This window comes from Panthera uncia, chromosome D2, assembly GCF_023721935.1.
Source record: "Panthera uncia isolate 11264 chromosome D2, Puncia_PCG_1.0, whole genome shotgun sequence".
Classification (NCBI taxonomy): domain Eukaryota; kingdom Metazoa; phylum Chordata; class Mammalia; order Carnivora; family Felidae; genus Panthera; species Panthera uncia.
In genome coordinates, this window is record NC_064818.1 from 62,666,736 (window position 1) to 62,690,088 (window position 23,353).

At 41.2% G+C, this 23,353-nt stretch overlaps 1 protein-coding gene across 1 annotated transcript in view; it reads right to left on the bottom strand.

Annotated features, from left to right (window-relative positions):
- LOC125933157 (VPS10 domain-containing receptor SorCS1) overlaps positions 1-23,353 on the bottom strand; it is a 236,252-nt gene that overhangs the window by 211,932 nt on the left and 967 nt on the right. The window lies entirely within an intron of this gene.

Genomic DNA, 23,353 nt, shown 5'->3' on the forward strand with positions numbered 1-23,353 from the left:
GCCCATCACGAACATCCCCACCCCAGAGTGGGAGCCACATCAAGTCATCTAGCTCAGTGTCAGCAGTAGAGGAATGGGTTGTGATTTGGAGCCATGTTCTTTCTTCAACAGAAGGTTCTTACCCAGCCTAAGAATGCCATACTAATAGAAGTCAGACCCATCTTGGTGGAGCCCTGCCACTTTCATTTGGAGGCAAAAGGGAGGATGGAATTACATGCAAGGAGATGGTTCCTGTCACCCCCTGCCCCCCCCCCCACCACACACACACTCAGAAGGTACCCATTTCTTCTTTGCTTCAAGTACATGTGGTGACTCTACTCTGAAGAGCCTATATGGACCTTCAAACATAGATATCACTCTTGCAAAGCTGCATCCTTGAAGTTTGGGTGAATCAAGCTAGAATTTCACCCCTGATGCATTAGTGATAAACAAATACCACCATCTGAAAGGGTTATAGGACAGAAATGAAAAGTCAGGCAAGGGAAATTTCTGTCATTTAGAAAGCATGCTGGGGCGCCTGGGTGGCTCAGTCGGTTAAGCGTCCGACTTCGGCTCAGGTCATGATCTTGCGGTCCGTGAGTTCGAGCCCCGTGTCGGGCTCTGTGCTGACAGCTCAGAGCCCAGAGCCTGTTTCAGATTCTGTGTCTCCCTCTCTCTCTGACCCTCCCCCGTTCATGCTGCGTCTCTCTCTGTCTCAAAAATAAATAAACGTTAAAAATAAAAAAATTTAAAAAGAAAGCATGCAACTTGGGGTGCCTGGGTGGCTCAGTCGGTTGAGTGTCTGACTTCGGCTCAGGTCATGATCACATGGTCTGTGAGTTCGAGCCCTGAATCAGTCTCTGTGCTAACAGCTCAGAGCCTGGAGCCTGCTTCAGATTCCGTGTCTCCCTCTCTCTGCCCCTCCCCGCTTGTCCTCTCTCTCCCTCTCTCTCTCTCTCTCTCCCTCCCACTCTCTCTCTCTCAGAAATAAATAAACATAAAAAATTTTTAAAAAAAGCATGCAACTTGTTGCTAGAGAGCTGCTACAGGCTAGAATGCAAAGCACTAGTTGTTTGTTTGCTTGCTTTTGTATTTCAAGTTTTTATTTAAATTTTAGCTAGCTAACATATAGTGTAAAAATAGTTTCAAGAGTACAAGTTAGTGAGTCATTCACATATAACACCCAGTGGTCATCACAACACGTGCCCTCCTGAGTACCCATCACACACTTAGCCCAACCCCTACCCACCACCTTCTGTCAACCCTCATTTTATTCTCTATCGTTAAGAGTCTCTTAGGGGCGCCTGGGTGGCTCAGTCAGTTAACCATCTGACTTCAGCTTAGGTTACAATCTCATGGTTTGTGAATTCGAGCCCCACATCGGGTTCTGTGCTGACAGCTCGGAGCCTGGAGCCTGCTTTGGATCCCGTGTCTTCCTTTCTCTCTCTGCCCCTCCCCTGCTTGTTCTCTGTCCGTCTCTCTCAAAAATAAATAAACATTAAAAATTTAAATAATAAAAAAATAGTCTCTTATGGCTTGCCTCCCTCTTTTTTTCCCCCTAATGTTCCTTTGTTTTGTTTCTTAAATTCTACATATGAGTGAAATCATATATTTGTCTTTCTCTGATTTATTTAGTTTAGGATAATACACACTAGCTTCATCTATGTCCTTGCAAATTTCAAGATTTCATTCTTTTTGACGGCTGAGTAATATTCCATTGCATGTATGTGTGTGTGTGTATAACACATCTTCTTTATCCATTCATCAGTACTAGTTAAAAGGGCCACAGAAGTCCTTGACTTCTATAATAAGCTAATCAAAATACAATTGTTTCAATTTAAGCCATTATAAAATTTTCATTTCTTTCCCATTTAGGGTCGGAAAATTCCTTATTAAAAGTAGCAAAATAGAAGCCTTGACAGGACATTATTTATCCAAGGACAACTTTTTTCCATACGGTAAACAGAAACAAGCAAAGTAAGTTAACCACAACAACAAAGGTAAAGAAAAAAATTGAATCAAAAGAGAAAATTCATATACTACTATTACAAGATAAAAAAATATTTAAAGTTCATACAATGAAGGAAATAACAAATCTAGAATACTTTGTTTAATAAGGAAGGTGAGCATATAATTTTGAAATATTTTTAGGTAAACTAAAGGGAAGGAAGGCAGTACTGTCTTGTAAAGATAAGCTACAGTTATGTAGAAATTCCACTTGAACAGAGTAATGAAATCTCCCAGCATGGTACACCCACAAACAATACTGAAATACGCAGATGTCGTCATGAACATAGCGTATTACGGCAGATCCCGGCACAGAGGTGTACTCAGAATTAAAGTTCTGGGGAAAAACATCACTGTTTTGAAGATAGATAACCCATTCTGTGGGATATGAATGCACTAAGAAAAGAGGATTCATTTATATTTTCACTTTGCAAACTAGCTCCAGCTATTCAGTGTTTTCAGAATGACCTCTCGCTGATGCCCTAAGATTATGTGCAAACTATAAATATAAGAAATTGAATTTCAAAACCATTTGTATCAACCTCAGGATCCAACTGTCATAACCTTTTAAGCCTTCTTGAGCACCACAGATTTATCACTCCCCAGGCCATCCAAAGGACTTGAAAAGGTATTTTATCTCAATTTAAGTTTATTTACTGTAATCACTTGCTAATGGACATCACTGCTGCAAATTAGACTACAATGGTGTTCAGAGATAACAAATCAATTGGTTAGATTAAAGGGTATTATCTAACAAGTATCAGAAAGCCTGATAAGGATGATAAGGCACTAACTGTGGAGGTTTTAAAGGATTAACTTACTCCTGGAATAGGTAAGGCTTGGAATCTATTACCTTCAGGAACCCCATGCAGAAGCCAGAAGCTACAAATTACTACTTAGTCTTACAAAGTAAAGGTCAGGTAAAGAGAGCAGATTGTAGTAGACATCAAAGGAACTGGAATATGTTAAGTAGAAAGGACCCCATGGCATTTATATGAGATCTTAAGGTTACTATCCATTTAACTTATTAAAAAAAAAAAAAAAAAGAATCTTATGATGCTATTTTATTCCCACATGCCAGGAAGATAAGACAAGTTGCCCAAGGCCACTCAGCCTATTGACAGGCTTGTCGTTCAGAGTTTCCAACAGTGAACTCATGCCATCAGAGCACTGATTTCTATGTCTACATTTGGGTATTCAGAACAACACTGAAACTACACATTTAAAGCAGGCAAAGTCCTGTGGGACTACAGCCCATTTGATGGAAGAGGAAGCCCTTTAAATAAAGAAGACAACTCCTCCTTCCCCATTACCCATGACAAATGCATAATTGCTTGGCTCTTTTCAACATCCTGTCCCACTCACTTACCATCATGCTATAAATGGAGCTGAGAAACTGTATTTTAATTTTCAAAGTCCTGAACAGAATATCAATAAAGCCATGGGAGAAAGGCACATATGTTTACCATCCTTCTTCCCTTGGAACGTTAGCACAATGAGGTTAACTCAAGGGAACCTAACTAGGTTTCCCTTTCTTTCCCATCTTTCTCTTGAGATTACTCCCGTAGCCGCTTAGCTTGTACTGTAGTATAGGTCTGTGACACTATCAAAGGCGTTCTGCTAACATGACCATCCGCTTTGGGGGAAGGAAGAAAGGGAGGCGAGGGAGAGAGGACTTCTATCAATAAGAAGAATGTAGGGCTGGATTAAAACAAAAACAAACAAGCAAACAAAAAACCTTTTTTTGTGTGTCGAGAGAGAGACCAAAGAGCAACACTGAATGAGAAGGTGCCCCTCTTGAAAATATAAACTTCTGTTGAAATGACACTTAAGACATGTTATAATAAACTGTTTCACTGGCTTAGCACTAAAACTGCCTGACAACCTGCTCCTCACCTGTGGGCTCAGATGTTGAATTTGCAGATCTAGGTACCAACAGTGATTTCTCTTGGCTGGCGATTTCCGGCTGTGTCCTTTTGCAGGCTCTTCACTGAGATGTAAAAGAGAGGTCCTGACCACTCAGAGCCATGAAGGCTCCCTGGAAACTTTCTGCAAGGGTAAGTGATATTAACAGCAACTGCCCTGGCCAGATTCCATTCCAAGTAATTGCATTCCACCAGGAACTTTGTAACAAAAGCCTCTCCCCATGCTGTCTTCTTGGGCCCCTCTGCCAATAAAAGACCAGCTGCTGGGCTCCAACTACTTTTGGGTCAAAGCAGTTTCTGGAGTTAAGTGATGCACAGAATATGTACAGTGTGCCCGATCATCACAGCCTCCTTTGTCATCGGCCATGATTCCCTCATCAGTTTACGGTGTCAGGACATTCTTTAAATCTTCCCTTTTTGTCAAGGTCCAGGCTCAAAACTTTTTCTTTTCCCAAGAGTCCTTCTAAAGCTTGCCTGGAGGGATTGATCACACCCTCTCCGAAGTTTCTTCCCTGTGGTATTAACACAGTTTTAAAATAATGAATTTAGCTCAAAAAAATATGTATCCCTTTGTGTTTATAATTTCCTGGTCCTTGCTCCAGTGCAATGAGCTAGGAGGATCTGTGCTATTATCCCTATTCACAAATAAAGAAATAGTAGCACCCAACATTGTGTGGTTTTGTGTATACATCACACAAGAGAATACTTAAGGCCAAGTGGTGAGAGGGTGTCGTGTTATACGGGGTGGTAATTAAAATCAGAAGAGTCTGAGCCTTCCATCCCAATTAGGGATCTTTGTTCTCTTTCTAAAATCCCCTCTGCTCTGTAGGTGGCATTTTCACAATTTTGCAAAAACTAAGCCTCTTGTCTCTCCCTGCCAAAGAGAGAGAGACAGAGAGAGAGAGAGACAGAGAAACAGAGAAACAGAGAGACAGAGAGAGAAGAGAGAAAAGACTGCCAGATTTGATCATAGAGGAATTTCCTTCCTACTTTTTTTTTTTTCTCACATACACGTTTCTCCATACCTCAAAGAATGCCTTTTTCATATAAACCTTCTCCATCATTTCCCCAAGACATTGTCTTGGAAACAACTATAAAAACACTGATCGTGTACCTCTAAAACTTAGTTTTGAAATATAAAGCTATCTTTTCATGTATGATTGCATTTTACTCTTTCACTAATCCTGAGGCGGGAGAATTAGTACTTTCTCCATTTTCAAGATGGAATAAGATGCTTGGGATTCTTTTGCTGGTTCTGAAATGAACCACCTATAGAACTCAGAATGAATGGTTATAATCCCTCTGGTCTTCACTTTCCCCAAGGCTGGTCCTACGAGTCTGTACTTGTCTAGAATAGTAAACTAGGACCGTCTGCACCCTGTAGCAAGGGTGCCCTGCAATAGCAGGTATCGTCTGTCTTCCACACACACATGTACACACACACAGGGGAAAAAAAAAAAAAACAATAGGAAAACAATTCTCCTTTGCAATTGCGTTTTGAGTTTATCTACAAAAAGTACAGCGGAATGAAAGTCCCATTGGCTTTTGAGTTCACAGAAGGCAAAGCCTGGCACCTTGAAAGACAAAGAGGATACAGAACAAAGTTAGTAGTCAGGGGTATTCACCACATACTTGTGTGTGTTGTTTCATTTAATGGTCAGCACACAGCTCACCTACCTCATTTTCCCTACTGCACGGAGAAGTACATCCTGAGGCACACACACCAGCGTCACTAAAGCTGGGATATTGGTGGAGGTTGGTTGCTTCCACGAGCTGCACTCTTAACTACCCTTCAGCATTGCCTAAGTGTTAAGTGGGACGAACATACCACATCCCCTGATTTATTCCACACGCTCTCATGTCACATACACTAGTCACACTGCTTCTTGTTTTTGGACAGGACTTAAGGGTTAACCCAGAAGAGGAAAAGGAAATAAAAAGGATATTGAACTTGTTCAGAGGAAAGCTGAGATAGCTTTGAAGCAGTTGTCTGTTTTACTGCCAGTTGTAAAGAAAACAAGATATGGGATTTGAGCCAAGTCATCAGACTCAAATTCAATCTTTGCATATTTTTTTTCCTAGCCAAGGCATATTTTCTTCCTTCCTTCCTTCCTTCCTTCCTTCCTTCCTTCCTTCCTTCCTCTCTTTCACTCTCCATTTCTTTCTTTTCTTTCTTTCTTTCTTTCTTTCTTTCTTTCTTTCTTTCTCACCTTGTTTGCTTGCTTTCAGGGGTGGGAGTCGGGTGTGAGGAAAGGGGAGGGAGAGACTACAGAGGTATACAATTAAAACAAGCAAATCCCCCCAAGAGTAAAAGTCTCCTCCAAGTTCTTGGACATGGGAAATGAAGCTGGACTGGGTCTTGGCACAGAGACAGCAGGTGCCAAGGAATAAAGGAACTTACTCATCCCTTGGCTGATAGGCTTGCTCTGGAGCCGGGCTGCCCTTTGGAGAAGATAGCAGGCTCCAGTCTTACACTGGTCTCCCAGGAAGGCCTTCTTGTGCCAGGATCCCCCTCCCAGCCCTGTTCAGTTCCACTTGTCACTGCAGGAGCTGGAAAGACATGACAGTCAAACTAGAAGATGGAGATGAGTGACAGCTAAGCTTTGGCAATGCTGGGGCAAGGGAAGGCTGAGCTTCTTGGTACAAAGGAAAGGGCTAGAAAGGGGCCATCTGGTGGTCTCTGAACAATTTATTCTTCCTTTCGTTCTATGGCCTTCATAGATTCTCCTTCAATATGAACGAGAGCTCCAGAATCTGTATGAGTGTCTGGCTCTAGAGTAAAGTAAGGGAACCCTCTGGGCATTTGTGTCTGTCTCTTTTCCAACTCACATTGGTCCTTTTCTTCCTTTATTTTTTATTTCACTTACCTATGTTTGTGGGTATGGAAGGGGAGGCATCAGAGACGTGAAATAAAAAGTCCTCATGTTCACTACCATCTTTCTTTTGGGAGCTGGGGAGGGTTCAAGTTCACTGACAGGTGAGAGTTCACATATCCATGCTTCCGTAAAACCATGCTTTCCTTGGTCCAAACTCAAAGCAAGGATACTTCCTCCTGTCACTCGTCTTACAATGACATACATTAGAGTTTATACCCAAACCTATTTTTCAAAAAATACCTGCCTCATTTATTATTATTTTTTAATGTTCCTCTCTCTCCTGGGCTCTCTGAACAGCAGCTTTTACTAAGTCAGGCTGTGTGGGCTGCCTGTTTTTCATACCAACACAGAGCCCCTTGCTGTGCAAAGGAATGAAGTCAGAACCCGGGGATAATGGAGTGGAACTGGCACAAAGCAAAATTTCAAGAAGCCCCCTTCCCTGAGCTAAACAAACACTGTAATAGTAGCCTTCCACAGCTCGGCAAAGTTGAAATGCTAGGAAGCAGCTCTGTGCCATGAAGTGCCTAAGAATTACCATCCCAGTCCCTACTTACTTCATTCTTAGGTGGAAGAGAAGAAGAATGACACACGCCTGTATATTATTCTTTCCTAATTTACTCCCAAGTCTCCTAAATCCATTTCCTTAAATCTCAAAACTGCCCCGGGTGCGTCTATGTGCTTGTGACCTTTATCCACCCAGCAGTCAAATGTATATACAGTTGTCTTTCTGGGAGGGAAATGATGAATCCAGTTTTAATGTCAGGGACAAATGGAGAGAAAGTCTCACTTCACATCAAATCTTCCAGTGTCCAGCAGAGGGCAGCCAGTTCCAAACACATAACTTAAATATACTTGTGTGTCACCAACACCAAGAACTGTACCTACTTATTTTACTTTTCTAGAGAGAAATGAAACCAAGGGAGTCACTGGAAAATGATACCTCACTGTTAGGACAGCAATTCCCTGTTCAGCAGTGTAGCCCTCGGCCCATGTGCCACCGCATTCCGGGGAGACGAGGAGGCAGTCCCTGCTCGTCAACATGCACATTCTCAGAGCTTCTGACCCAGAATCTACATTTCAACAATCTCTCTAGGTGATTCTAATATCTAATATATTCACAGGTTTAGAAAACTCAGTACCAATTTGGCCACTTCATTCCATGAATTTTCTGAAAGGCAGGTGGACATTCTTTGAAGGATTTGCATGTATATCAGGTTACAGATAGCAACGCATTCAAGCTAACAGCATTCTTCTATAAACGGCTAAAACCCAGAGTTATGGTTACTGCTCGCTTCCTCAAGCAGATGCTGTTGCCCTCCACGTCCCCTGGAGGAAATAACTGCGGCTCTAGGGAGATTATCCTCTTTAGTTAGTGTGTAAGGAAGGTGAATATTAACTAAGAAGCTTCCGAAGATTTTTATGCTCATTGCCAACTCTGTGTGGTTACCTCCTACAGGACCTGGACAGCCCACTTTTTGAGCTTTACATATGTCAGTGTCAAAATGGAGTTTATGGTGCTTTCCCTGTTGATTTCAGAGTTTTTTGTTTTTTGTTTTTTTTGTTTGTTTCCACATCAACTATCATCACGCGTGGGAATACTCTCAGTACATTTCATTCATATGTGATTATCTTACAGCTTACAGTTTATTATATGCATGCATATGAGAAACAGGAACCATACTGTTCTATTACTTCTTTGGCAAATATAAGCCTGGGTTATTTCAAATGCCACTTAGCCCAAGAGGCAAAGGGAAATCTCGAGTTCCAATTTAGGTCTAGTTGGAACAAATTCCTTTCTAATGCTTCTTTTACATCTCTCCCTCTTATAATTTTTACACTTTCTACTATCCATTTCATATAGAAAAAAATGTAAAAAAAAAAGTGGGGGCAGTCAGGAAGTTTATTCACTTGGGCCCATGTGTCAACTCTTAACAAGGTAATTTTGTTGTTTTGTTTTGTTTCGTTTTGCTGGCAATGCTGCTACAGAGGAAATTGCTTGGAAGAAGAGGATCTCTAAGGAATTAAAAGGGAGTAGTGGCCTCTGCAGAAAAAGCTGGTGTCGAGAGATTGAATGATGATATATTTCAAAGTTGAAAAACAATGATGGAGTCACAAGGTCTAATCACAGCCCACGCTAGGGGAAGACCAAGTCCATCCCAGTGTGTATATGCAATGATGTTAGAATCATTTCTAAGGTGTGATTTCTCCAGGGACCACCCTTTAGGATAATGGGGTCTACTTTTATCTATCTATCGATCTATCTACTTACTTATAGTTTATTTATTTATAGTTTATTTATGTGTTGTGAAAGAGAAGGAGAGAATGATCAGGGAGGGAAAGAGAGAGAGAGAGAATCCCAAGCAACCTGCACACTGTCAGCAGAGCCCAACACAGGGCTTGAATACATGAGCCACTGAGATCATGACCTGAGCTGAAATCAAGAGTCAGATGCTTAACCGACTGAGCCACCCAGGTGCCCCCGATGGAGCCTAAGTAGATCCCTGCACCAAATATTGGCTAGTTGTCCCGCTTCTCAGGTCATTGGCCACAGGTGTGATGGCAGGACAGGTGCATGTCTGATATGCATTTCCTCTAGTGGAAAATAATAACCCAGAGTACACAAATACAGACTGTGAGTCACAAAGGCAGCATACCGGGCTACCACGAAAGCTCAGGGCCAGCCCGAGGAGTACTGCCAGTTACAGGATGGAAGGACAGAGCTAACAAGTGCTAAGATGGTTACTCTGTCCATCCTCCTGCCAGAGCTAATCTAGTCTGATTATTGCTGGCCACTCTCATCTTAGAAATATTTAGGGAGAGAAATATTTAGGAAGAAATATATTCATAACCTTTCTTTTATTTACTCATTTATCTATTCATTCCCTTGTCATTTATTAGAAAGTATTTAGTGAGTTCGAACTGGGAAGCGGTACTGGGACCTGGGGTTAAAATGAAACTTCCTTGGGACTGTATATGGAGTCCTTTTCAGATTTCTGAAAGTATCAGATTTAGCCTGTAAAGGTGTCAAGGCTATTATCATGAAATGATAAGCAGGAGGCTGAATGATTTTATACAAGCTGACTTCAAATGTGACATATGGCTTGCCTTTACATTTTCTCCGTGCTTCACATTTTATCTGAGATTATATAATTCATACTTCAAACACAAAATTTATTAAAGGTCTAGAGAGGAATCAGCACTTAGTCTCAAGAATACTATTAAAAAGTAACCTCCCAGACAAGACAACTGGAGAAATACTTAGGAAGTGGTGATAGAAGGAACATAGGTAGACCAGGGTACCTGGATGGCTCAGTCAGTTGAGTGTCCAACTCTGGATTTTGGCTCAAGGCATGATCCCAAGGTGGTGGGATCAAGCTCCACATCGTACTCTGCACTGAGTGTGGAGCCTGCTTGAGATTCTCTCTCTCTCTCTCTCTCTCTCTCTCTCTGTCTCTCCCTCTTTCCCACCCTCCCTCTCACAAATAAATTTAAAAAAGAAGGAACACAGACCAGAAATGCAAAGACCTGGGTTCTGCTTAAAGACTACCAGTCACTAACAAGGTTTCAAGTAGGAAATACTTTCTCCACCCACCCAATGTTTTTGTATGGAGGAGACGATCACACACACATTTTGTAATCATTTTGAGAATATATTCTGTGCCAAATACCCAAGGTGCTCTTGTCTCTCTCTCTTCCATATAAATGAGTTTGGGAAAGAAAGAGAGAGAATATGAAAGGAAGGAAGGTGGAAAGGGAAGGTTTGGGGAGTGAAGGAAATGAAAGCAGCAGCAAACTAAGCAGTTGTAGACAGGTAATATCCCATTTCAACACCGCTCTCTCCCACGTATTTATTTCAGAGTTCTTTGTAATTCCCCTGAGTTGGGTTTGTATAGGAGGAACATAATGAACCATGGATGAAACTTTGTATTTGTAATAAGTGGAGCCAAATGCTTTGGGCTTGATAATCTTCTGGGTTTTGTCATATGAGCTTAACCAGTTTCCAGTGGTTTCTGGGTAATGAAATGCTGACATGGATCTCCAGGGAGCCAGATGGCTTCCCACTTGCTGCGTTACCCCTCCCAGGCTCTACCAAGGTCTGCGGGGCGGGAAAAGTGAAATGTGGTGGCTCGTGGGAAATTTTAAGCCCTCATACAAATATAATCTTTACAAGTCTATAAAATTTCAAATAGTAAGGAGAGGAGAAAAGGGGGAGCATAATATAACTGCAGGAACTGTTTGCTCTGCAGATGCAAGAATTAATTGCATTCTTTCAGTGTGGTTCACATTGTCCGTGCAGGGGGAAGGTGGGAGGGAGAGGCCATTTCTACAAGAAGAGGACAGTGCTTTCCATCAAGCTTTAACTTGCTTACCTCTGGAATTTTAAACTAAACAGGGAAAGGCAAATTTCAAGCTCCATTTACTCTCAGCAAATCGGGACTTCTGGTCTCAATCTGAGTATAGAGACTCGTTCCTGGGCCACTTGTCTCTATGTTTGCACGACAGCCATTTCTACTAAAATAACTGGGTCACTAGAATTTGTCTTCAAACACCATTAAAATGTCAGCAATATCATACTCCCAGCATACAGAAGGTGGGGATACGAAGAGCGGAACGAGTGACAAAGGAGGTGATACACCTCTGAATACACTGCCATGCCTGTTTCCCTAAATAAGCACATCTTAATTTGCTGGTCCGGCAGAAATATCAATCTTTTTATGACGAGCATCTGTGATCTCATACAAACTACTTCCAGCCCTAAAAACCCTGATCTCAAAATCCTTTATAGAAAGGAACTTAAAGTTGACCATCCTGGCGCTGTGCTGGTAACACATATAATGTGACATATAGAGGGCTGGCGTCTGATTTCCTGCATGCTGGGATTGTGGTCTCTATCAGCTTGCTACAGAGCAGGTCCAGCTACGCTTAGGGCACAGCGGCCCTGCAATTAGTAACAAATCACCACCACCAAGTAACTGGAGAGCTCTGCTGATATGTGAATCTGGGATAAACCTGCAGGCAGTGACCCAAATTTCACCTAATTATACCATTTATTTAAGGTCTTCATTTGTGTCAACACAAAAGGTGATTTAATTGAAAACTGCTGTCCGCTCTGGTGGTCTGCCTCTTTTTTCTTCCAGAAGAAGCATGCGTTTCCATTTGCAGGCCATTCTCTTCTTGTTTGGGGAAGAAAAAGAAGAAGCTGGCACTAAAGAAGAAGGCATCCTAACAGTTACACTGGGCAGTCAGCCAGAATTACGGCAAGCACTGCAGGGGTGAGTAGCAGTAGATTTTAATTGGTGCCTGGGGGTAAAGGTCAGCTCTCTTGGAACAATGGATATCTATGGTGGTAACTGACTGAGTCCTCTGTGGGAGTTTGTAAATGTCAGTAACACACTTCCACATGGAAGCACAAAGGCGTTGGGCCCAAGGAACAAAGACAGCATTAGCTGTCGGAGAAAATATGTGAGTCTGTCGGTGAAATAGTGAATTAATAAAGCATAAGGGGCAGAGACACACAAACATACCACATAACACAAATTCAAAATAAAGCAGACTGCTTCCCCTATCAGACAAGTGCCTTCCTAAGACCAACATCTTTTTCCTCAGCAGACGTTCGGCTGTCTTCCCGGACATCCTCTGAAATTCAAACTCTACTGATACTTGAGTCAAGCTGGTTGGGCTTAGCTCCTAAAGCTACTTCATCCGAGTGAAATTTGGGTTTGCCGAAAGAGAACACCAGCATTTTGCTAAGAAGTTGTAACTCTTCCCTCTCTCGAGAGAAAACCGCATCCCTCTTAGCAGTAGTAGGGGAAAGGATGAGTTCCTGTCCCCGGAAAAGATGAACACCAGAAGTGTTCAGTGGGAAGGGGATCGCCCTCCCAACCCCCTACAAATGCTACACTGGTTCTCTTACTGCACTGTTTCACTCGATACTTCTCACTTCCCTGTCATCCCTGACAGTCACCTACTGCCTTAACCTGGGCGCTCTCCTAAGCATTCGATACATTTAAAGACACTATATTTTCGAAATCCACAATTCAGATAAGCAAAGGACCACTTTGAGGAGCACTTTTAGAATGCAAAAGAGTAGGATGCGTAATTTATATTATCCAGTTATTAAGATTTCAGGAAATAAAAGGTGTAGTACCTGTGCCAACGTAAACCCACGTTGATCTCTACCTACATACCTCTCCCCTCAATCTCCATTTTTGCAGACAGTGCCCTGTTTTATGCACGTGTGTATCTCCACCACCTAGCACTAAATAATGGTGGTTCAACTCAATTACATTTTTCTGTTGTAAATGTCAGGACCCTGCATCATACCAGTCTGCTTCACTGAGCAATTTAAGCCCCTCTTATGCTGTTTTCCTGACAATCCCAGACTACATTCCTCTCTAAACTCTTAGAGCCTTTGTCATTTGTACCATGCAATCCATCATCTTCTGACTCGCACTGTTCTTTAATTGCATCCCTGCAGCAGGATGGTAAATTCCATAAGGGCAATGCAAGGTTCACACTTCTTTTTTTCTTTTTTTTTTTTTTTTAACATTCACCAACATGCTTGCAAGGAACTGGGCACAAGCCAAGTGTTCAATAAAATGTGTAAATTGATTTCTTAAAATTGTACCTCCAAATCTCATCAGTAGTTCTGAATGACAAGTAGTTAAGATAAATGCTGAATATATCAGTATTGATCAACTACAATAAGGTAAAATTTACTTTTATTAATTCAATCTTAATAATGTCACCACTGGCCATTTACTGATTTCATAAGCAAGACAGGAAAAAGGTTTATAACAATTGAAAAGACATTGTGTTATTATTTTAGAATTAAAATTCAGTTGGGTCATGAAAGCATTTTTTTGGTCTCATTAGTCAATACAGTCAGATGGAAATGGAAATGGAAATGAGCATGTTTAAGAGTCAAAATAGGCACATGCTTATTCATTTAAAATCTGCAAACCAATCAAAGCTATATGTATGCACTGTGGTCTATGAACACTGGTTTCTCTCAAGACATACAATGAAAGACAGTTTTCATCTTTCTCCCTTCTCCTTTGACAAATATTTGCTTCTCTGTGAAGCCTTCATTGAATCCCCAAAGACAGAGTTCTATGTACACAGCTATTAGGATACATAAGTTCTGTACTGTAGTTGACTGTTTATACATTCATCTCTTCCACCGGACTGCACGATCCTTAAGAGAAAGGACAATGTCTTATATTTTTATTGTACTTCCTAGCTCTTAAAAAGATCTGGCACAAAATAGACATTTAATAATTTTGGTTGAGTTGACAAATGACAGCGTAGGCAATGCCATGTCATTTGAAGGCGATAATAGTGGTCACAATGAGACTAACATTTATTGAACACTTGCTATGTGTCAGGCACGGTTCTTCTTTGCCTGTTTTTGATTCTTCTCACAACTGCCTTATGATATTGACGCATCATTCTATTTTATTTTAGACATGAGGAAACTATCACAGAGAGGTTAATAACACACACACCAACAAATAAAGCTTTGTCTAAGGGCATACAACTAGTATGTGGCTTGGCTGGAATTTAAAGCCAGGCAGACTGGCTCCAGGGTCCATTACATGAACCATTATACCACAACTAACGATTCCACAAGGCAAAAATTTACAGTGACCACCTTCAAATGACAAAATGTAGCTCCACCGTGACTGTAAATAGGGGCTGAGCTGGAACACCTGACAAGTGCAGAAATCACAAGGTGTCCATGTAAATAGAAGAGGCCATGACACAGAGGGATGGGGAGCAGCTAAGAGAGGAGGCATTAAAAGGACAAAAAATCATTAAGTTGTGGGCGGCAGCAGTGATATTTGAATCTGCCGCTGGGGAGCTGGGGAGCTGATCGAGGCCTCCTACTCCCCCACACTTGAGTCATAATTGTGTTTTCCCTTCTGGCAAAACCAATTTCGGCCACAGCCATCAACATCCTTTACCCCTTTGAAAGCACTCAGGAAGAACAGAGAGATAAGGGTAAATTGTACTCCCTTGGAAAGTCTTAATAAGTTCCCAGTAAATTAGCCTTCCTCTCTCTGAGAGATCTCAAGAGATTCTTAATCTACTGTTGAAAACATTTATAGTTTTATTATATTTTTTTCTTCTAACTTATGCCTTCACTGTGCGCTTTGTATTAGCTTTCTCTCATCAATGCTTTGTTACTTTAAATGCTGTGCAGTCGTCTCTGCCACCTTCTCTCTTGGGTTGACATCTGTGCCTTTCCTCCTACACCTCTTCTTTTATCTGTGAAAGACTGTGTATCCGGAGGTTTCATTTTTTCTGACTCTAGTTTTTGGATTCATCCACATTATCCTCTTCTTCACTACAGGAATGCTCATTCCGGGGTGCCAGTTGCCAGGCAAGGAAATACTTAGTATTCTAGTCCCCAAACGCACCTGCGCACACGCACACACACAGCCCCAGGAAGCCAGAAGGAGAGATTTCTCTCTCCCGGTCATCAAAATGTATATCCCATAGTGCAGGCCTTTTTACCTCCAAAGATCTAAGCCCATCCTGTTACCTACAAATTACAGTATTTTTTCTGCATAAGTTATTTTCAGTAGTTGACTTGGAAGGTTAGGGAATGAGAAGTACACGGGCAGTTAGGGACCCAGTAAAATGGGAGGTGGATGCCTAGAACAGAGGAACAAAACCAACAGAAAAAGATTTGGTTAAGAGAAAGGTCAGGTCAGAAGAAGGAATGTTTAAATGGAAGCGATTTAGCCTCTGAGGCTGGTGGTATTCTCTTAATTTCTCCAAGGGGGGAGAAAGTGGTTTTATTAAAGGCTCATTGACATTGACTTTGTTTTTCCTGACAGCACCAAGAGAAAGCTTGAGGCAGATCTGATATATTGGAGTGAAACATCCCCACCCCAGTAAATATGGCAATTTCCTGTAGCGGCCGGCATTCATCTCCATCCATCATGAGAGCAGCTCGGGCTATTCACTAGAAACAAATGTTCTAGATACAGTATGTCAAACACCGGATGATGGAAACCTCTGAGAAGCCACAGGGAGTATGCTGGAAGCAAACAGACCAGAATGTTGAAAAGACCTCTGACCATTTTCCACAGCAGAGCATAACTTGGAACCAACCTGAAATGATGCATTTGACCTTCATAAAAGGGTAATGGATGGGCATTTAACATTAGGCCAGCCAGACTTCAGAGAATACAAGTTCTAATAAGGACAGATGATGAGGCAAAAATAAATTAAAAAAAAAAAAAAGACAGATAGCTAAATTAAAAAAAAAATCTGATCCCCAAAGAAGGCTGAGCAGGGGGTCTCTTATGTGTATTTGAAGAATGATCAGTGTCTGATACAGGCTTCTTTCCCTTTTTGAAAACTTCTGCTCACCTGGCCACAAAAGCAACCTACCTTTTCAGAGCCAGTCAGTGGTACAAGAAAAACGCAATCTCCGGGCCAGTCTTACTTCATCATATTTGGAGACCAATGCACACTAGATCCATCCTGATTAGATTCATTTGTTAAAAAGAACAAAACCAAAACATAGAGTTCTAATTTTTTCCTCAGTGTGATAAAGAAACACCACCTGATGCCAACTAGAAAGCATTATCTAAACTTAGAAAAGGTTGATCTGTGGATCTATCATCTTTCTACCTACCTATTTAGCTAGCTAGCTATCTGTGTATTTTTTAAAAAATAATCACAGGGGCGCCTGGGTGGCTCAGTCGGTTAAGCGTCCGACTTCGGCTCAGGTCATGAACTCGCGGTCCGTGCGTTCAAGCCCCGCGTCGGGCTCTGGGCTGACGGCTCAGAGCCTGGAGCCTGTTTCAGAGTCTGTGTCTCCCTCTCTCTCTGACCCTCCCCCGTTCATGCTCTGTCTCTCCCTGTCTCAAAAATAAATAAACATTAAAAAAAAAAATCATAATAAACTGAATTTTGAAAGCAATGTTGTGTAAACTTGATCCTCATACACATATAACTTTTTAAATTGGCAACTCATGATTAATATTTAATGTATTAGATGTTTATTGTATGTGATAGACACAACATCTTACAAATGAGGAATAAGAAATATATGATGTTAATTATGCAAGAAGCTTCTTTCCAGTAAAAAAGTACTTAGCAATACTTAATACTACATGAAATAAAACAGTAATATACTACTTAACTGGATCAGTTCTGAGAAAATTGGTATATTATTAACTTGCTATGTTTTTTTTACATTAGTGTTAGACACAGATAAGGTTTAATAAAAATCAGCTAGGTGCTACTATAAACATAATGTGCTGAAATCAAAAAGATTATGGTTTTATTCATATTTATTTATTTATAAATGTTATCATGGGTGCTTTGATTCATATAAAATGGTACAAGGTACATGGCTGTTTCAGCTGTAGTTTAGTATACAGAGGATGGATGGCCTAGATAGATGAGTGTTTTTTTCCCCAACTCTGCTCTATGGAGCCCAGGAGTCCCAGGGGGCTCCCCAGGGCCACCTTGGGGTACTGAGAGGGTTTGCTCGCAGGCCCAGCTCCTGGCACCCTGCTTGTTTCAAACAGAGCACTTTGCACTTAGTATTCTGTAGCTTGTCTGAAACCCAATGGCTTGGATGACTCTTGGAAAATCACCCAGAGGGGGCGGGAAATGTACATGCAGCATGTTTTCTTGCACTTGATTTTCTTTCTGAATGCTCAAGAAGAGAACAGAACAGAGATTGATGGACTGAAACAGCCCATACACTCAACTGTTCCCAGGAAGGATCAGAGGAGATGATCTCTCCCTTTAGCCATCATTGCCCGGGTTAAGCATAGGGAAGTTTGGAAAATGCCACTTCCACTATGTCTCTGAGTTCATGGGCTGCACTTCTTCATGAATGAAATATATGTTATTTTTAAAAGATTAGAGGCAAATGCATGATCTTGTGTACAAAGGGACAGATAAAAGAGTTAGGGCGGAATGAGCAACTGCTGAGTATCTGCCAAGGGAAATGTCATGTACCCCCTTTGATGTATTATACAATAAACTGGTTCCCCTTGGCCTCGCCAGATAATGTTGAGGGAGTGCTATGCAAAGTCCTGGCATTTTAAATATTAATCATGCCCTTCTTGGCTAGAAAAGATAAAATTATACATTTTGGCCTAGAAATAACTAAAACCTACAGGGATTTTTACTATCCTTATTTATTCACTTGAAAGAATTAATTTCATAATTAGAGAAAAAAAAAAACGAGTGAAAGCTGGTTTTACAATGTCCTTTGCTTTTCAAGTTCCAGCTGAGGAGCCCAAAAGCCAACCTAAGTTTGGTTCAAATCCTCAGCCATGTGTTGGACATCTACCATACGCCAGGATGCTGCGCTCGGCCTGTTACAACCTAGGGAGCTGATGAAGGTACTTTATCCTCTCTATGGCCTTTCATTCTAAATGGGGCATTAGACAGGGTCAAGACCAACTACTCAGGAGTGACAGAAAAGTGCTAGAAAAGAGAAGCAGATGCCTGGAAAAGAAAAAAAAAAAAGAAAGAAAAAAAAGGAGTGAGAACATTTCTTTAATGGAATTGATTAGATTTTGTGGAACAGAGGATATTTGACATTTACCTTAAAGGTCTAATTAATGATCTTAGATTCTCACTTGAGTTGCATGCGACCTCAGGTAAGTCACTAAATTCTAGGGACTCAGTATCCATATCTGTTAAATGAGAAAGCAGAATCTGAATACCTCTAACAACTTTTAGGCTCTGATTCAATGATTCCATATTTTTTCCTAAGAGAAGCTGGCAGATATTATCAACTGCATCTTTTCTCTGTCCCCAGAAGTCACATGCATGACATCTATATCTATATCTATGTCTATGTCTATGTCTATGTCTATGTCTATGTCTATATCTATACCTATCTATATCCATAACACACACACACCCCTCCCAAGGAAATGTCAAGAGGAATTAAGCATGCCCTGGATATAAAGAGAAAAGATAAGGAGTCAATAACCAAACGCTTATTTAGAAAGTGCCACGTACAGTAAGGTAATTAAAACCTAACATCTGGAGAAAATGCAAACAGTGTTTAATGCTGGCATATACCAAGAGACCCGCAAAAATGATCAATGCGTCTGAGGAGCTGGGGTCCTATTTATAGGATGAAAGTCTTGGAAGGCTCTCTCAGCAGGAATAGTATTAATTAAGTGGTGATAACACAGAAAGGAGAAGAAACTGGGGTGTGGGGGGGCATGGGAAATATAAAGAGCAAATACTCTCTAGGTTTCTTCTTTGCTGAGAACAAAGTGCATGGAGAGGACAAGGATATAACAATGAAATGAACTGTATGTTCCAGGTTAAAAAACAAAACCAAACACCTTTTTTTCTTATTTTTCCTCTCAATGAATTCCACTTGGGATTTTGTATTCTTTAATCCTCGAAGATGTTATACAACACCTCATGAAGGGAGAGCAGCTAAGGCTGGTTGGGGGTGATGGGAAAGGTATTGCTGATAGACACACACAGAGTTTAAAGAAGTTTTCTTTTTAGGCAGAATACCAATAAACTCAGTGAGAATTTAAGATTGAGACTAAGATTTCAGCATCGATTTTGTTTTTTCTTTGTTACATTTGTATTAGTTCTTTCCATCACCCTCCACATCCTAGCTGCTCATTTCAGGTGCATGTTAAATCATCCTTTCCCATAGACGATTACATGTATGTAGCCAATAAACCGTTGCCGACACCAACAAGCCTTGGGATTTATCATGGGCTGGGTTGGGGAGCGCTCTCCTCTGGAGACGTGGTGATAGACAGCTAGCCTGCCTCTCCTCCGGCACCAGGATCCACTTATCCTTATTCTTCTGGGCCTATTTCATCTACTAGGTGCAGGGCTCCTTTGAAAGAGGGTATGCATGAGTTAGGACAATACCTGGGAGCAGGCTTTCTAGGTCTCTTAGTCAAGATTTCCTAGACTGCCCTATGATGAGATTACAGTTTTTACTGTAACAGACGTATCCAAGGAAAGCTGCTGTCATTTACAGCAGGCTTGCAGAGAAACAGCCAATGGATGATCATTAATTTAAACTGTAAATAAGGGCCTGTTTTGTTCTGGACTCTGATTCCAGGAATGCCCCTAACAAGCTGTCTGCAAAGCGAGGGTGTCATGCCCGCTGTTGGAGCCACGTTGATTGAAGAACTGTGCTCGTCCTCCCAAGCAGCTAAAAATAGCAATAAGGATGTGAAGGCAAAAACAGGTTTCTGGGAATGCAAGGCAGTTACCCTGATGTCGGTTTTATTCCAGTTGCTCCCACTGATGTGAAAAGCAGAGAGACATATCTGGTACAAAAGATGTTAACTTGCTCGATGGCACCCTAGAGACGGAAAAGAATTAATACAACCCTACAAAGGAGTCTGCCTTTATACTGGAGGACGCAGAAGTCCGAGGAGAATTGGAGCGAACTTGAATGCTTTTGTCCTGCATAATTAATTGAGTCTGATATTTATTTCTTCTTCTTTCTTCACCTTTTTAAAAAAATGTAAACTCTCATTGATTGGGGGAAATACATTCACACTTTAAAATGTTGTGCAGGTACTATGCCTTTGGTTGGAGTATGTCCCTTTTGGTGGGGGGGGAATACATATTTCATGGTGATAAATTCACCTCATAAGTAGAGAAACTGTACACAAATATACTGCTATGTCAACATTATTGATTTCTGCACCATTGTAAAGACCTTCATCGTCCTCCAATATTTCTTAAATCTATCAGCGTCTCAGAAAGTGACCCTGAAGGCCTCATTTATCTGTACAGGAAAAGATCCTTCGGCTCAGGTTCACCCTTAAACGGTGTGAATGAAACAGTGCAGGCCCGCCTCTGCTTCTAGAAGGTAAGAGGCCCGGAGAAAGCTGTTCTCTCAGTCACGGACAATGCCTTCTCTTTCTCTGGAAATAGGGTCTGCCAAGTTTTAATTTTAGCTAAATGCCATGGCCGGTGACTTTTCACAGTCTTGCAGATAACAACAGACTAAGTGTGCAGCGGCTGATGCTGCACACCGAGGGACGTGAGTGGATCGGAGGGCAGGGCTCCTGGCTGTGTTCCCTCTAAGCTTCCCTTGCCACCTTAGGAGCCACACCTGGGCTTGAGAGGCTCCTTTTTCAAGCTCTGCTCCTGCCGACAATGTTGGAGCCACTTGCTCTGCTGCTACAGAAAATCCTATGCTCACACTCAGTAGTTGGCATCTTATCTTTTTTTTTTTTTTTTTTTTTTTTTTTTAATAATATGCCTCTCTAACAGCATCAGTAAAACAGGGACGTATCACTAGATTAGAACAATTCTGAAAACAATTTTGAGGTCTCTTTCAGCTATAAATTCCTTTGTTTTTGCGTCTATCACTTTGCAAAGGGGAACATGTAAATGTCACACCCAAAGTCATCTGTTAGGTGGAAACAGAGTCAAAGGAACTTTCAATGACAGAAAGTCACATTCCATTTATTACTAGAATACAGGACCTTTGAGGGTGGAAGAGTGATTTATTTCTCTTTGTATCCTGTGATGCCCACAGATTGTTGACTCTTAAATGAAATTAATTAAAAACGTGAAAGTGGAGGAAAAATCAATAGGGGATATAAGAATTGATTCAAAGCTAACCAACAACTAAATCTCATTATAAAACTAAAGGATATAAGTTCAGTTGCTCACTTTAGGACTGTATACAGTAGGTCAAATTGTTTGGATGTAATTGCTGATGATGGACCAGTAATTGGCCAGTGAGGGGAAGAAGGAATGTTCAACATACACCTCTACATCTGTGATGTTGACATTACTGAGCTATGCTGTTCAGTATTGGGGCCATCAGCCACAGGTGGTTTTTTACATTTAAGTTAAAGGGAAATTAGATTTAAAACCCAGTTCTTCAGTCACACCAGCTATATTTCAAATACTCAATAGCCACAAGTGGTTAATGTCTCAGGTGGTGGACAGATTAAAGGCACATTGCTATCATTACAGAAAGGTCTACTGAACGTTTCTATTTAGGGAGGATAGTCACTACTATGACTTCTAATAATTATATGAAGAAGGAGGAAGAGGCAGATGAGAAACAAATAATAAAGAGAAGACATTGATAAGAGCCTTAACTGTTCTGTCCTAAACACCTGAAATGCCTCATTTCATATGATAGTTACCACTATTCATATGAGGCAGGAATTGTAATTACCCCTGTTTTAAATTCTATGACACTGCTTGGAGACATTAAGTAAATCACCATAGTTTATACACTTGTTAACTGGTTTAGCTGGGTTTGCATTCAAGCCAGATGACGCCAGAGTCTATTTACACTGCTTCTACTGAAGCACTTGAAATGCTTAGGGCCAGAGGGAATGTTACACTTGACAAAACTGGTTCTCAATCCTAGATACATACCAGAAGCATCCAGGGAGCTTGCTCAAAGTACAGTTACCTGGGCCCTAATCCAGAGCAATGGGGGTAAGACCAGGGCTTGCACATTTGGGAATCAACTAGTGCTTTGGATATGCAGCCAGAGTTGAGGAATGATGGTTGAGAGATGTTCTCATCTACCTCCCATAGTTCAGATAACAAAACGCAGAACCTAGCCAAGGTCACTAACACTTAACTATTGACATATCTAAAGCGAGAACCTGGATATCAGTGCTACCATCATAAAAAAAATATGGCTTATGACATATTAATGGACAACAATTTTCTATTTCCGGATGGATACTGTTATTTCATGCAGTTCGCACAACACTTAGAAACTGTGTGTCAGAATTCAGAATCTGACAATGCAAGTTTACAAACACCAAAGAATGGATGTGGTGCCGCTCTCTCCTCCTGAGACAAATAAGTCTTTATCATTTAAAAGCAAATGTTTTCTTCTTCGAGAAAGTCACATCTCTTTCGGAAAAGCAGATAAACCCTCTCACTAGGAGCAGTAAAATGCAGAGGCAACAGTATGGCTGACAACCAAGAAACCTGAATTCTAGTTCCTGTTGCACCCATAACTCTGCAATGGGGCAAAGCATTACCTTTCACTGAACCTTAATTTTTCTCATCTAGAAAATTAGGGTGCAGTTTATGACAATCTCCATGGTTCCTTCCAGCAGGGCCTCCATTCTGACATTTGTATGCAGGCTGAACACACTTTAGAAATTAAATGCCCAACCTGCTACCAGAGGACACATTCACTTCAATTCTGTGTAATTTACTCACGTCAGGGGAAAACAGGGGCACTTCAAAGGAAGACCCCACCTCTTTTTCTATCTTGTCAAGGCTGCTTCTGATTCTCGTGACTGGTCGGAGCTCTTGCAAGAGAGTCAGCAGTATCCACTCAAGGATTCCTTGGAGCTGCCTTTCAGAAATGGTAATGATATGCCTACCTCTCACCCTCCTACATTCACAGCTGTTGCTCTGGGAATTATGAGAAGTCAGACATTTTACCCCCTTAACATCCATCAACTCATCTTTACACCTCTCCTCCCAGATTAATTGTAAAATCATGGATTTTTAGCTAGCTAGAGAGGCTAGCCAACCAAGATACAAGTCACGTCATGAAGAAACAGTGCACCGAATATACATATC